The 15581-nt window shown below is 39.2% G+C and overlaps 1 protein-coding gene and 1 long non-coding RNA gene across 2 annotated transcripts in view; one reads left to right on the top strand and one right to left on the bottom strand.

Moving 5' to 3' along the window:
• Positions 1–15581, top strand: part of LOC309491306 — a 227879-nt gene that overhangs the window by 87185 nt on the left and 125113 nt on the right. The window lies entirely within an intron of this gene.
• Positions 14564–15581, bottom strand: part of LOC309491201 (stonustoxin subunit beta-like) — a 141544-nt gene continuing 140526 nt past the window's right edge. The window contains exon 15 of the mRNA XM_082160651.1: positions 14564–15496. The gene's annotated coding sequence lies outside the window, so the exon portion shown is untranslated. The remainder of the gene's footprint in view (positions 15497–15581) is intronic.

The raw sequence follows: 15581 nt of genomic DNA, 5'->3' as shown, positions 1-15581 counted from the left end.
GGATGAAGAGAACTTTTTCAATGATCTTGCCTATGAAAGGAAGATTCGAGATCGGTCTATAGTTGCTTAATATGGTCTTATTGCTCTTTTTCAGGAGGGGTTTGACAACTGCAGTTTTCAAGGAGTTTGGAAAACTCCCAGAGAGAAGTGAGGCATTTACCACTTCTAGAAGATCTGCTTCTAAACTGTTTAACACACTTTTGAAAAAAGATGTGGGAAGTGTGTCAAGAGCGCATGTTGATGTTTTAAGGTGTTGTACGGTTTCTACCAAAATTTTGCCATCAATTTCTTTGAAGTCAGACATAGTAACTACTTTCTCAGGTGGTCTGATCTGTCTGACCTCAGTGCAACTCAAGGATGTGCTGATCACCTTTCTGATATTATTGATTTTCTCAGAGAAGAAAGAAGCAAACTCACTGCACTTGCTGTTTGAGAGCATTTCACTAGGAATCTGGCTTGGGGGGTTTGTCAGTCTCTCTACAGTAGCAAAAAGAGTGTGTGTGTTGTTTAAATTGCTGTTTATAATATTTGAGAAGAAAGTCTGTCTAGCTTTGCCTAGTTCCATATTGAAAGCATGCAGGCTGTCTTTGTAGATGTTATAATGGACTACAAGCTTTGTCTTCCGCCACATGCGCTCTGCTTTTCTGCATTGTCTTTTCATATTTTGCACTGCTGTTGAGTTTCTCCAAGGTGCTTTTTGTCTGCCACTCTTCTTCCTGACTTTAACAGGAGCAATATCATCAATTATATTTTTAACTTTTGAGTTAAAAGAATCAAGGAGAAAATCAACAGAGTCAGCAGATATGCTTGGTGTTAAAGGCGATATTAAAGTAAAGAGGGGTGGTGGCGCAATGGATAAGACACATGCCTTTGGTGTGAGAGACCCGGGTTCGAATCCACTGTGAGACACCAATGTGTCCCTGAGCAAGACACTTAACCCCTAGTTGCTCCAGAGGCGTGCGACCTCTGACATATATAGCAATTGTAAGTCGCTTTGGATAAAAGCGTCAGCTAAATGAATAAATGTAAATGTAAAATGTAATGTTCACATGTGTAGCCTACATCTCCTCATACAGTGATGCGCTAAAAACAGCATGAGCGTCACGCGTGCTTCAGTGTGTGTGTGTGTGTGTGTGTGTGTGTGTGTAGTGGAGCACACATTGAGCGCTCATTCCCAGAGACGAGTAGAACAATTGCAGTCTCTTTGAACTTTAATTTTCACAGACACTATTCCATATCGAGATTTGATTCATTGTACAGCCCAACTTTGGTTTATTCATTCAAAAATGGCCAAATTCCGTGAGTCCGTGACGTTCTGCTTTAAGTTCCATTTGTGACTGGATTCTGCGATTCGATCCGTGTCGCTTCGCAAACACAGACGGGGTGAATTTGTGAATGAAAATGAGAAAGTTCTGACAAACGAAGTTGTTACGCATCCTCACGCTTTTTTTATGGGTATACGTAAATCCTCTGCCTTTACGGCGTATACCTGCGTATCACGTAGACTAGGCCTACACCTCATTTCACTTCCATTCTTTCGGGGTAAATCAAGAAAAAAATATAAACTGTATTAATGAAACAAAACCACATAATTATACTTGACGTGTTAAATTATTGTTGGACAAAATTAATACTTAGAACCCCAAGTGAATTTACACAAACTGAGAAAGTCAAAAAGTGTTAGGTTGTGCCCCGCTCTCCCCTAGACATTTCCTTACAATAATTTTTTTATGCATTTTATTTTAGTCAGACAGTGAATAAATATTACATATATAGATAGACAGTAAATAAATATAGCCAACGTGAGGCTTTGATTTAATTTTTTTTAAATGTCTGTATAAACAAAGTGATAAAGTTTTGAAGTTGTTGATTAGACATGTGAGTTAGTGTTCAATGTATATTCATGCATTTGACAGATGCTTTGTGACTTTTTGCATCCAAGATATACATGTTATCATGTAGCCTCAAAGGTCAATGCACTTGCGAACTGAAATATTTAAAGTGAAAGTGAAAGATGGGATATTTTCCTTTTTGGTCACCTGAGTTTTCACACGGAAAAGTCTTGCTTCAACAAACCCAGAATGGCTTTTCCGGTCTGCATCAGGATCAATAAAAATACGATTCAAGAATTATCTGTGGCGTCATCAAGTTATGAATTTGAGAATTTCACCATTAGAGATCTGAAGAGAAAAGCATTAAGTTTGTTTCCCGGAGTAAACGGTAGGTTGACGCTTTCTTTCAATCTTCACATTTAAAAACATTGGAATAGAAAAGGTACGTTTTTACCCACTTAATCTCTGTATGTTTGGGTTTATATTTCTTGTCAGACCCAGAAAGCTGAGTGTGATTTTAGGTCAAGATGATCTTGAAGACCATCAAACATTTGAATCGTGTAACATTGAACATATGTCTGTCTTGGTCGTCGTGCTCAGGATACCTGGAGGAGGAGGAGGAGGAGGAGGAGGAGGAGGAGGAGGAGGTTCGACTCTTTTACACTTTGCTTTAAAAATACAGTTTTTTTTATTCGCTTTGGTACTGTTTTCTAGCCTGGAAATCCAGACCTAAATCTAAAAGATTAATGGTCTGGTGTCGATCAATGAAACTCGGCCAGCTCGAGGGGCGGCACCAAGCATGCGTTTGAAAATCTCACAGCACGCAATTGGATAACACTCCGACCAATCACAACAATAAACCCCATACGCTTAGCTACCAGCGGAGCTAACTGGTAGATTAGACTCTTCCGGTCGGCAAAACAGCAAAAACACCCTTCTTGCAAAGGAATGATTCGAGCGCCGCCTTCTGTTCCTCTTTTGGGAAAAAGCCAAGTCTAACTCGTTCATTGTAGCGGCCAAAGCCGTTTCAAACAGCTGCTATTCATCCATAGGCATCTTGCAATGTTTACTGATGACTTCGACGTCACAGCGCTGTCGTCATCTCGCCTCTGGCCCGCCTATATCAGATAACCCGATGTGATTGGTGCAGCTCAGATCGAGGGGCATATTTAATGAGCATTGTTACTCGACGCCAGAGTAACTCGCTGAGCAAATTCAACTTGTGCTTTCGCAAGAACTCTGGTTTACCAGGGTAACTATTTTCACAAGTAAGGTGTACATTTTCAAAACTCTTAGTCCAAAAATCCAAACTGATCACACTTGTAACACAGCAAGTCATTCTATCAAAACTTGATCTCATGCTTTCATTACAGTTATACATTTTTCAGTCCACATAACCATAGTTTCAAACACAAGATTATTGTAATATGTAATGCGAACATTTGGTTTAATCACAGAAACACAACAGTATGATCTTCTTTCAATTTAGTACTTTTAACAATCAGCTCATTCAACAGCAAACAATGCAAGAGACATGTTTCAAATCACAGTTGTTGCTGAAATAATTACAGTAAATACAGGCTATGCCACATTAGACAATACACGTGCATAACCTAACTTATGTAATTGAATCCATAATGTTTGTAATAGTATCTATCCAGTGTGTTATCAGAAGCTGTGATGAAGCCATGAGGTTCTGTGCTAGAACAGAGTTTGCTGGCAATGAATACAGTAAATGATTTCACTCTATACCATTTGACTGAATCTATACAGTAGTGGACCTTTACAGATGAAGGCTGAGGTACAGTAATGTAACAACCATGTCTCTACCATGTTTACAGTATCACATGGCATACAGACTGTAATGTAAAATGCTGTATTTGATGCCATCTGTCTCCCTTCTACTGATGCATCTCTGATCAATCTGATGTTTTACAGTCATTGACTGTTTCCTCTCCCTTATACTCTATTCTGCTTTACAGTGTTTGCACAAATGGCAAATTTATCTGTATCTCTCTCTCTCTCTCTCTCTCTCTCTCACACACTCACTCACACACACACACACACACACACACACACACACACACACACACACACACACACACACACACACACACTTTGAACATCATGGTGGTTATCTATAAATCACTTATGTAAAAATAATTCAAACATTTGGTTATCCATATCAGAAATTGCAAACAAGTTCTATAGAAACTATATAGAATCAATATCTATAGAAATCTATAGGTGTACCAAATGATTCATTGATTAACCATTAAGATCATTTGGATTAAATCATAGACAAATGTATTAAACTGAACAAGAAGAGATGCAAATCAAAAGTTTGATAGTAAGATCTTTATGAAAGGCAGTGACTGTGAATGAAACATTTATGTAGACGAAACACTTATTTTGTGTTGTGAAAAGGATACTTTGTGATTTTGAGTATTGTACTTACACAATTGAAAACATGATGAAATGTTTGAAAAAAGTGCACTTTTGATGATCTGTTGTGATATTAGCACTAAGAGTTTTGAAAATGTACACCTAACTTGTGAAAATAGTACCAAAGCGAATAAAAAAAAAAAAACTGTAAAATAAAATCCAATTTAGATATTTTATATATTTCTTAATCTTTTGTTACACTATATGAAAGGTTGGTACAATGGGAAACTGACATTTATTGAGACATGCCTTCATAAATGATTTGTTTTTAGGAAACATAAAAAAAACCGGACATTTAATGACTGTTGAAAAGACGTCCGTCCGAGACGTCCCGTCATGTTTGAAAAATAGTTCCAAAATGAAAGTTGAACCGACGTCTTTGACGTCCTCCTCCTCCTCGCTCACACACACCTGCGGCCCGACGCCCACCGCCACCCTGAACATCACGCCGGAGCCGCGTCCCAGAGCGCGCAGACGCCCGGCTGCTAGCACAGCGATGGCATAGCACCGAAACCTGCCACGACCTTTGACCCTGGGCTCGCCGAGCGCGTGCAGGAGCTTCATGACCTCAGTCTTCATGGCGTCTGCATCACTCACTCGCTCCTGCAGCACGAGCTTCTGCCACGCTAGCAAACACACCTGCCTCCGCAGCGCGCGCACACACCCCGCTAGCAGCCCGCACGCCGCACACAGACGCATCACTTCCTGTCCCTGCTCAGACTGAGCGCGCTCCAGAGAGTGGACACGCCCTTCTGGCCGCTCCAGCTGAACACGGAGATCCTGCAGAGATAGAGGGACAGTATTTTAGTTGTTAGTTTTAAGTTTGTAGTAATTTTAAGATAATGCAGCAGGAGTTCTTCTCTATATCAGTGTTCCAGAACTCCTGAAACGCCTCGCGGGTCAAAATGACCCAAAGCCCTAAAATTATACTTTTTCTTTTTTTGTCCAGAAAGCTTATTTTATTTCATTTTGAATATATTTTTTTGTTATATTTACCTTTAAATGACTAGATTTGATCAATTAATAAATACTAATTTAAGCACATTCCTCACATTCTTTCAACTTAAAATGAAAATAACTGCATAAAATTCAGCTCTAAATATCTTACATTGTGTGTCTTTGTCGACCTCTTGTGGAAATATAATAATATAAGATGATATTTCATGACTCTAGATGGCCTTATATCTCTATATGGAGTAAATGAGCTGTTCCTCTGGGTCCTAAAGCCAGGCCGTGAATTCCACGTCTTTTCTGCGCGTTCCTGCATGGACGTCTAAATGGGTTTCTTTTTTTTAGTTCTTCTGGATGTTTATAAGATGTGTTGCTGCCAAATGTATGTGTATATATAATCCTGCATATAAAATAATCACACCCATATTGTGTAACATCGTGAAAGGCAATAATTTAGGCTATTTTTACACATCTGAACTTGACAAAGGTTCTAAAAAGGTCCAAAATCCACAGATAGCTGTGCATTTAATGCACGACGTGGAGGCAAAGAACCGCCTGACGTGAAGTGGAGTTTAGTTTACTTGTTTTAATTAAAAGGTGTCACAGTGTCTGGTTTGTGTATCCCTGGTGTCCATTAGAGGTCCTCTTCCCCACGGTGTCATCCTATTCATGAACTACATTCCCCACAATCCTTGTCTGTACCAATCACTGTTCATTGCACTCAGCTGTTCCCTGATATTCATTGCACTCAGCTGTTCCCCGTCATCATTGCACTCAGCTGTTCCCCGTCATCATTGTACCCAGCTGTTCCCGTCATCATTGCACTCAGCTGTTCCCGTCATCATTGCACTCAGCTGTTCCCGTCATCATTGCACTCAGCTGTTCCCCGTCATCATTGCACTCAGCTGTTCCCGTCATCATTGCACTCAGCTGTTCCCGTCATCATTGCACTCAGCTGTTCCCGTCATCATTGCACTCAGCTGTTCCCGTCATCATTGCACTCAGCTGTTCCCCGTCATCATTGCACTCAGCTGTTCCCCGTTATTCATTGCACTCAGCTGTTCCCCGTCATCATTGCACTCAGCTGTTCCCCGTCACCCAGCTGTTCCCCGTCATCATTGCACTCAGCTGTTCCCCGTCATCATTGCACTCAGCTGTTCCCCGTCATCATTGCACTCAGCTGTTCCCCGTCATCATTGCACTCAGCTGTTCCCCGTCATCATTGCACTCAGCTGTTCCCCGTCACCCAGCTGTTCCCCGTCATCATTGCACTCAGCTGTTCCCCGTCATCATTGCACTCAGCTGTTCCCCGTCATCATTGCACTCAGCTGTTCCCCGTCATCATTGTACCCAGCTGTTCCCCGTCATCATTGTACCCAGCTGTTCCCTGTCATCATTGCACTCAGCTGTTCTCCGTCATCATTGCACTCAGCTGTTCCCCGTCATCATTGCACTCAGCTGTTCCCCGTCATCATTGCACTCAGCTGTTCTCCGTCATCATTGCACTCAGCTGTTCCCCGTCATCATTGCACTCAGCTGTTCCCCGTCATCATTGCACTCAGCTGTTCCCCGTCATCATTGCACTCAGCTGTTCCCCGTCATCATTGCACTCAGTTGTTCCCCGTCATCATTGTACCCAGCTGTTCCCTGTTATTCATTGTTAGTTCTTTGTTATATATGCCCTGCCTGTCTAGTGTTTGTTACGGATTCCTTGTCTATTATCACACCACTTCTGAGTTTTGTTTTGTTTTGTTTTGTTTTGTTTTGTTTTGTTTTGCTTCTTTGGTTTTGACCCCTGCCTAGTAGGGATGGGGAAATGAAGCCTCATGAATCACTGAGGCTTTCCCCTGACTGTTCCAAGCTTCGAGAACTGGTCGAGAACAGCGCCATCTGGTGGTTATTTAAAATAAAGCAGTCAGAAGCCTGTGTTAGAAGCTCTGACAGATGAAGCAACCACATCACACTCCATAGTTTCAATGTTATGTGTACAAATAAAAGCCTTACATGTTTGTGTTTGATTTGTTCATTAAATAAATTCATTTTCCCATTAAAGTGTGACAATAAAATATAATATAAGCTTATATGATTCAACAAGATTTAATGTTGGTCTTCTCTCTCTCTCGCTCTCTCTCTCTCTCTCTCCACACACACACACACACACACACACACACACACACACACACACACAAAAACAAACACAATGAATAAGGACATTGTCTGATAGGATCATCTGTTATTAAATGTGCTTATGACACTTGTTACTGATAGTGCTTAACTGTAGGAATGACAGAAAGGTGATAAAGTTTTTAATTATATTTATTATTTTTGGCTGTTGCCATTGCTCTAAATACAAACCCTTCACCACACACCAACACCCTATCCCCTCTCCCCTAATCCCAAATACCAACACCAAATGACCTAAAATCACCAAAAAGTGCAAAGATTTTACAAAAACAAAAAGACACAAAAACAACGAAAAAATTATAGCCTAAGTAGTCAAAAATAAATGTTGGTTATTTAAATGTAATATATTGATAACTTTCAAAGTACAGCACTCTCCTCACAAACACATCAACCAGACTGAGGCAACAATGACTCGTTAAATAAGATCTGGAGTTCGAGCCTTCTGACACCCAAAGCGAAACGCGCACGTGATTGGACAGAAAGTGAGGCTTCGTTTGTCATCGATCATGTGACTCTAGTAAACCGATACACGCCCCGATACGGGGCTTCACTAGAAATTGTGTCGCTTGTGTGATACGCGCATCGAAGCTTCAGTGTCATACGTAACATCACTACTGCCTAGACTATTTGTGAGTACGGATTTCCCAAATAAATACTGCGATTGGATCTACCTTTTCCCGTGTGTGTGTTCGTGACAAAAAGGCACCAGAATAGCCTACATGAAATGGTATTTACTCCAGTAACATTTTTCTGGGGGAGGACCCACCCACTTTTTTTTTTCCTTCCGACGCCCATGCGTTTTGGGATATGTTAACATTTATGCAAAACACCTCCTGACCAGGTGGGTAATCTATCGACCGGAAGTTGAAGCCGGCCGCGTGCCGCCCTCTTGTAGCAGAACTTCACTTGCGTTAGCATTCCATTGACTCCCATTCATTTTGGCATCACTTTGACAGCGAATAACTTTACATCTGAGGCGTTTAAAGACTCCATTTGTCCATTATTTATTTCTAAAGAAACACGACAATGTATAAAGGGCTCCATTACCTTCTATGTTACATTATGGCCCCGTAGAAACAGTTTTTGTAAAAACAGGCTAACGATTGCGTCATAACCACGCGACTCTCTGTCGCACAGTAGAGAGATTACCGTACAGACAGGAGGAGAAGCTCGCAGGCAATCAGGGGGACGTCAAGGGAGAAGCCCATAGATATATTATACTGTCAAAAAATGGGCTTCACTTGTCTCAATTGAGTTCCAATGAGATGGCTCTGTCCACTTCTTATACTGTCTATGCTCCTGACTCATGAAATATCCGAAATGGTCCAAACTAATGTTGTGAACTTAGAATCGAAAGACCAGGAGACTTGGTTGTTTCTTCAGCAGGATTCTTTATTGAGAACACGAGCTGTCGGTAGCTGCAGTCACCAAGTCTGACGTGAATGTTCTCTTACAGTTTATATACATTTAGGGGCAGGAACCGAAAAAGACAGGTTTAGGAACCGGTTTTAGACTGAGAGCATTGCCCACCCTAATCCACTCAGCATATCTATTCAAACACTGAGACCCGAGTACAGGACTGGCTGGACTTTCTTGCTAAAACACAAACTCCAAGAGTTTCAGTAAAACAGGACTGACCAGAGTCTTTTGCTAGAAAACTCTGATAATCATAATTTATACCTAACCTTAACATGCTAAATTCATTGTAAACCTAAATTAAACATTTTAATAAATTTGCATTCCCACATTTGCCCCTTTGAGAGTCTTAAAAAAACTCTCACATAATATACAAATTTAAACACTTAAAAGTTAATTCTTGTAACTTTTGATCGTCACAGGCACATATAACTTATTCTGTGTCATAGTGTCAAAGTTCTTCTCAAAACCATAACTGTTGACACATACGACGCAGGTAAAATGTCGTATAAACTACATGATTGCACAGAAAACCATGTAGCATAAGAGTGGAAGTCTTGAAAGTCCATGGCGCCTGAATAGCTGTGAAATCTGTTTCCTGTAGAAAACAAAGAAACGGCAGAACAGCAATATTCATGCATAGACTTCATTCTTCCATAAGTCATTTGATCGTATAGTGGTTTTAAGTCTAACTTTTATCAAAGTACACTTAAAAGTTCATTCTTGTAACTTGAAAAAGTTACAGGCACAAGCATGATCTGTGTTGTTCATCTGTAATTGCGTGCTGACACAGAAACAAAACATGCAATTAGGGTCCGCGTTGTGGTTTTTTTTTTCTTCTTTTTCTTTTGTGATAGTTCGTTCAGCAGTAGGTCTAGTTGTCTTCTTGAGGTTGTGGCTTCATATGCAGGTGAGACGTCGTTGCATATGGATTTTTGGAACCAGCCATCAAGTGGTATCTGTACAGAGGAAGAAAGAAAACAGAAAACAGAGCAGTATTTCTTCAAACACTAGGGTTGTATGGTTTTTAGAGTCTGCTGTTGTTGTTTCATTCTTTCCCCATTTCTTAATTGTTTTGACACCTATGGACCAGTGAGGTAAGGATGGACTAAATGGGGAAAGGCCTATGAGGTAGTGTCTTCACCCCTGGGTTCACCCCCGAAGCCTGTTGCGTTCAGTTCTTCCCAGGGCACCGCACTGGTCTGTGTCCTATTCTGTCCCTGTTGTGTGCACACTGTACAGTGTGTGAGAAAATTGGCACATTTCCATTCTCCAGTGAAACATCAGTCCTAGTAGGCATCATAACAGAGGATGGTGTCTGATTGTAATGTTCTGCAGTATAACATTTAAGGCTGTGATTATACTGAATGTCCCCCAAACAAAGGCTGTGACAGTCAATAAGTCTTTCATCTTTGTTGTAAGTTACTGGGGAGATTAAGCAATCACAGCCTAAATGGTTAACACCTTATCAAGTTGCCCAATGAGTTTAATGAGGAGGGGAGGGGCTGCTTCAGAGTAGCAAGCAAGCTTAGCAGAAGCTGAGTAACCTTGTTAACTTCTTTAAAGTTCTTTTTGTTTTTCCTACACTCTCTCATCCAATGGCCAGGTTTACCACAGTAATTACAGCTGCCCTCTCTTTTAGGACGTTTGCGTTTCTGTTCATTCTCTGTGTTAATCTTAAAGGATGCTGCTGCAATTTTTACTCTTTCTTTAACATCAGAGTCTCTTTCCCAAGTAGCTAAACTGTCCAAGTTGTTTTGCAAAGTTCTCGTAGCCCATGTGATGTTTAAGAAAGGCAACGCCTTTCTGTGTTCTGACAAAAGCCCATCAGACCATGTGCGAACTAAAGGGCCATTATCCTCTAACACCTTCTCTGAAGTGTCCGCTATACCACTGTATGCTGCAGCTGACTGACAAAATCTTTCTGTGTACTCACAAACAGTTTCACACTTCTTCTGTAAACAAATGGTGATCTTTGACCAGTCAACTTTTGGTCCAACAATGTTCTTTAACACTTTCAAAACTTCCTCTCTCAATTCATCTTTACTGGCCTGTTGCAGTTCAGAATTGTTTACAGCACTTTCAAAATCATTGAATTCTGACTAAGTCAAGATCTGTGATATTAGCTGAGTGACTTCAGCTAGAGTCATATCATAGAGCCGCATCTTTTTGGACAACTCTCTCCTAAACTCAGAAAAATTTCTTTGCACTGATGGCAAACTTTCAGCAATTCTCTCAATATCTTTAGGACCTAAAGATGTTTTGGCAACAGTTTGTATTTGGACAACAGAAGAGTTGTGAGTAACACTTTCAGTTCCCTGAGATCTTCTCCTAGCCCCACAAACCTGCACTGAATCTACAGGCTCATCAGTTACTGATTGGACGGCTACATCTGTTTCAAAGAAAGCTTTTAAGTCAGGATAATTGTTATCTGGCTGACTAAATTCTCCCTCATCAGTTTTTTCCGCATCTTTGTTGCGGTGTAATTTCTTAGTCAAAGAAGATATTCTAGCACGGAGCTCATTGTTCTGAGTTGCGTTTAGACTGTTCTGTAGCTATTGCTAAAACAAATTCTCTGTGACAACAGATAATGGCTTTCACCTTGTTCTTGCGAATACTTCCTCCTAGTACCTTCTTACAATCTTCAATTGACCATACTTTGTCTGGATCAATGCCAAATTTCTTTGTTAAATTCAATCTGACTGGCTCAGTCACGATGGAGTCCATGTGCTCTGATAACAAAGACTTGAATTCACTATCTGTTAAAGGTGTAGCTAGTCCAGCTTTCTCAGTTGTGGGAATCAGTCTAGTACTTTTCCTAAACATTTTGTGAATTTCTATGTTACCACACAAACAAACACTAAACTTCTCTGATCAACAGAGGGTACACGTTAACACAGATCAACTATTGTTAACCTTCCTTGCCCAGAGCAAAGGATAACACAAATACAAAACTAGCACTTTACGCTAATCTTCCCTGCCTGACAAGAACAGAGGATAAATTTCATCTCTAAAAGACAACTTTAGAGGATAACTTAGTTAACAAAACCCTGCAGCTGTTTGTTAACAACTTCTCTGTCAGCACAGAGGAAAACAAATTTGTACTGGTCTGCATTGGTTCTTTGAATAGAGTGAAACCAACGAATCGTTGGTTGTACAGAAAACATTCGTCTGGAACTCAGTCAGCTTTGTTGAGATCTTTGAGCTTGAAGTTTCAAGATTCAGTCTGGAACTCAGTCCGGCTTTGAGATCTTTTTGGAGCTTGAAGTTTTCAATCTGGAGGAAGCTGGAAAGATTCAGTCTGGCAATCTTTGTCAGATCTTTGTTGAGCTTGAAGTTTCAAGATTCAGATCTTTGAGCTTGAAGTTCTTTGTTGAGTTTCAGTTTCTCCATCCGGGTCACGGCACCATCTGTTGTGAACTTAGAATCGAAAGACCAGGAGACTTGGTTGTTTCTTCAGCAGGATTCTTTATTGAGAACACGAGCTGTCGGTAGCTGCAGTCACCAAGTCTGACGTGAATGTTCTCTTACAGTTTATATACATTTAGGGGCAGGAACCGAAAAAGACAGGTTTAGGAACCGGTTTTAGACTGAGAGCATTGCCCACCCTAATCCACTCAGCATATCTATTCAAACACTGAGACCCGAGTACAGGACTGGCTGGACTTTCTTGCTAAAACACAAACTCCAAGAGTTTCAGTAAAACAAGACTGACCAGAGTCTTTTGCTAGAAAACTCTGATAATCATAATTTATACCTAACCTTAACATGCTAAATTCATTGTAAACCTAAATTAAACATTTTAATAAATTTGCATTCCCACACTAATAAACGGTCCGTGAAGCACAAACGAGTAGCGCAGTTTCGTTCCGCTTTAAATTTTTGTAAAATTTTTGTACATTTTTTTTACCATTCGCTGCTGGGCAATGTGCGCCAGCGCGACCTATAACAAAATGTAATAACAAAAATATCTAATGTCACATTTATAATACAAAATGTACTTACCCAACAGCAGATTTTTAGTTATTCGGCAACACAACAATGCACCCTCAAATCCTGCTCGCCTCGTGGTTGTAGAAAAACGGGAAAAGGGCTGCGTTATCGCTTTATCGCGAGATAATAAATCATATCGTGGGATTTTGCAATATCGCGAGATTTGCTACAACATCTCGGTGGCACAGTTTTGACGTGTAAAGCACGTCAGTGTACGTCTTTTCAGAACCTCTTAAAAACTACTTGGGGCACTTAAATTAATTATTGCAGTATCAACCAAGGTGTAAGCATAATTGCTTTTGCATATTTCATAAGGATTTCATAGAGGGTCATGATGGACTATAAATGCCCGTGTAAAGGACGTCACCTACTGGACGTCCACTTAAAACGACTAAAATGCAGTGGCTTTGTAATCACTTAACCACACTGAGCACTTTGTGATTATAATTTATTTAAACAAGATAAAGTAAATTTATTTACTTTGTATACAAATCGTGTATTTCATAAAGATAATTCCTGGGTTTTTTTCATGCAAGGATTAAGCACAGCTTTTGCATATTTCACAAGGATTTCATAGAGGGTCATGATGGAATATAAATGCACGTGTAAGTCAAGTCAAGTTTATTTGTATAGCGCTTTTCACAATACAGATTGTATCAAAGCAGCTTCACAGTATTAAATTAAAATAATACAACAAAGTTTGTAAAAGTTGATAAAATTAAATTAAATATCCCCAAAATATCCCCATAAAAGACGTCGCCAGGTGACGTCCTCTCACCCGATACACTATATATTGAACTACACGTAGCTAAAAGTCAAAATAACAATTAGACATGCAACCCCAGAGAACTGTAGACTGTACAAATGTATCTGAATGCATTTTTAGGAAATGTTCTGTGTTACATATTTTTACCGATTTATGCCGTCCTACCGCGACTATTTTTGGCCAGGGACATGACGTTGCCGTCGGACCAATGTTTGCTGGGATAGATTACTTATAGTTTTTTTCAGAAAAACTTAAACATTATGAAACAATTTCAGAACTATTCTTAAAAGGCAAATAATAAACTGTTGTTTTGGCCAACATAACTTGTAATTGAAACATAAGGAAAACAAACTTCTCTTATCTAAAATGTAGTTCAAAATGAACATGTAAATTGCTTAGTTATTAGAGCAGATATCATTATGTTTATCATTAAATAAAGAGTTGGATGACACTGACACAAAATAAATATTTTAAATAAGCAAACTGATTCTTTGTGACTGATCAGTTTATGACTGATGTTCTGATCTTTCTCTCTCTCATAGACCCTGAGAAAGGATTTCCCAGGTCTGAATCCATGGAAAGATTACATTATAGAAGAATGTAGATGTATCACAGACATTCAGTCAAAAGAGTTGAAGATTTCACATATTGCTGGTCATAAGAAACATCTGACCTTTCACCAGTGGGTTGTTCAACCTGTCTCAAAAACAAGTTTACATGCAATGTGCAAAGAATTAAACAGAACATTCCCTCCATCACCAGACCCATTCAGTCTGCATATTCCAGATGTAGATGTTATCAAAGCTGGAGCAATGCTGTTACTACGGTAATCTGATGTACTGCTCTTCTACACAGACCTTAATCATCTCTAACGATGAACAAACAATGAACATGAATCACAACTTTACATCGAATTCCAATTTTATATTGTCTCTTTTATCAAAACAAAAAATGATTGAAAATGCTGACTCCAGAGTATTGGTACTACAGTTTATTGGTATAATACAGGCTTATATTTCCTTCTACACACATTAACACATTTAAACAGTGTTTCTGGTTATGTATGCAAACATATATTTATGATTATTACTATATCTTGTGTGGTCATAATACAGACTTTTATTGACATGAATACATTTTATTCCAATATTTTATGATAGTTGATTATTATTCTGTTCTCATGCAGAAACAATGCAGGATAATAATTCAGTTTCTCTATATCATAAAGCATCTTCATCGTATGTAAATGTTCTTTGGTTGTATTCATCAGTCTTGTTTACATTAGGCTACATTAATAACTACATTATAAAAGACAATATTGCACATGCACTTCAGCAGACAGTATAATGATTATGTGTTTATATCATCCATATCATATAGTTTTATTAATATACAATGTCTAACCAATATGTCAACATAAATGTACTAAACATAAAATGTACTACATTGGTACTGTGTTCACTACGGTACTATGGTCTCATCTGAATGTTCAGGCTGAACTGAAACAGCATTAAATAATAAACATTCAAGTGAATCATATTAAAGTAGTTATTACATTTTCTCTAAAGATTACAAGGTTAAATGCATAAAAATGAATAGTTCACAATAAAAAACAAGAATGTAAATATCATCATCTTGTATGTGGACTTCAGGCTAATAGAGAGTAAATGTGACGCACCTGACTGAGATCATCAGCTTTTATCAGAGACTCATGACTGAACTGTGTGTGTCAGATACAGTGCTATATCTTCTGGACTCATGCTGTCCATTTCCACTGAGACATTTACAGCGAAACAACATCCAGGCCACATTCTGCTTATTTAATGCTCAGTTTACTGTACTTTTGTTCCTGAGATGTTGTTCTGCCCTGGTGTTCATTTAGTGACTCTGGCAACGATCATCATCCCAGCTAAGAACAAAATGTTTTCAATGATATCAAATGGCAGCAACAGAAATACTGAGTATAAAACTGTCAAAGAAATAATAAATACAAT

The sequence above is a fragment of the Leuciscus leuciscus genome (assembly GCF_965113295.1).
Source record: "Leuciscus leuciscus genome assembly, chromosome: 25".
Taxonomy (NCBI): domain Eukaryota; kingdom Metazoa; phylum Chordata; class Actinopteri; order Cypriniformes; family Leuciscidae; genus Leuciscus; species Leuciscus leuciscus.
This window is presented reverse-complemented; position numbering and strand designations above follow the sequence as displayed.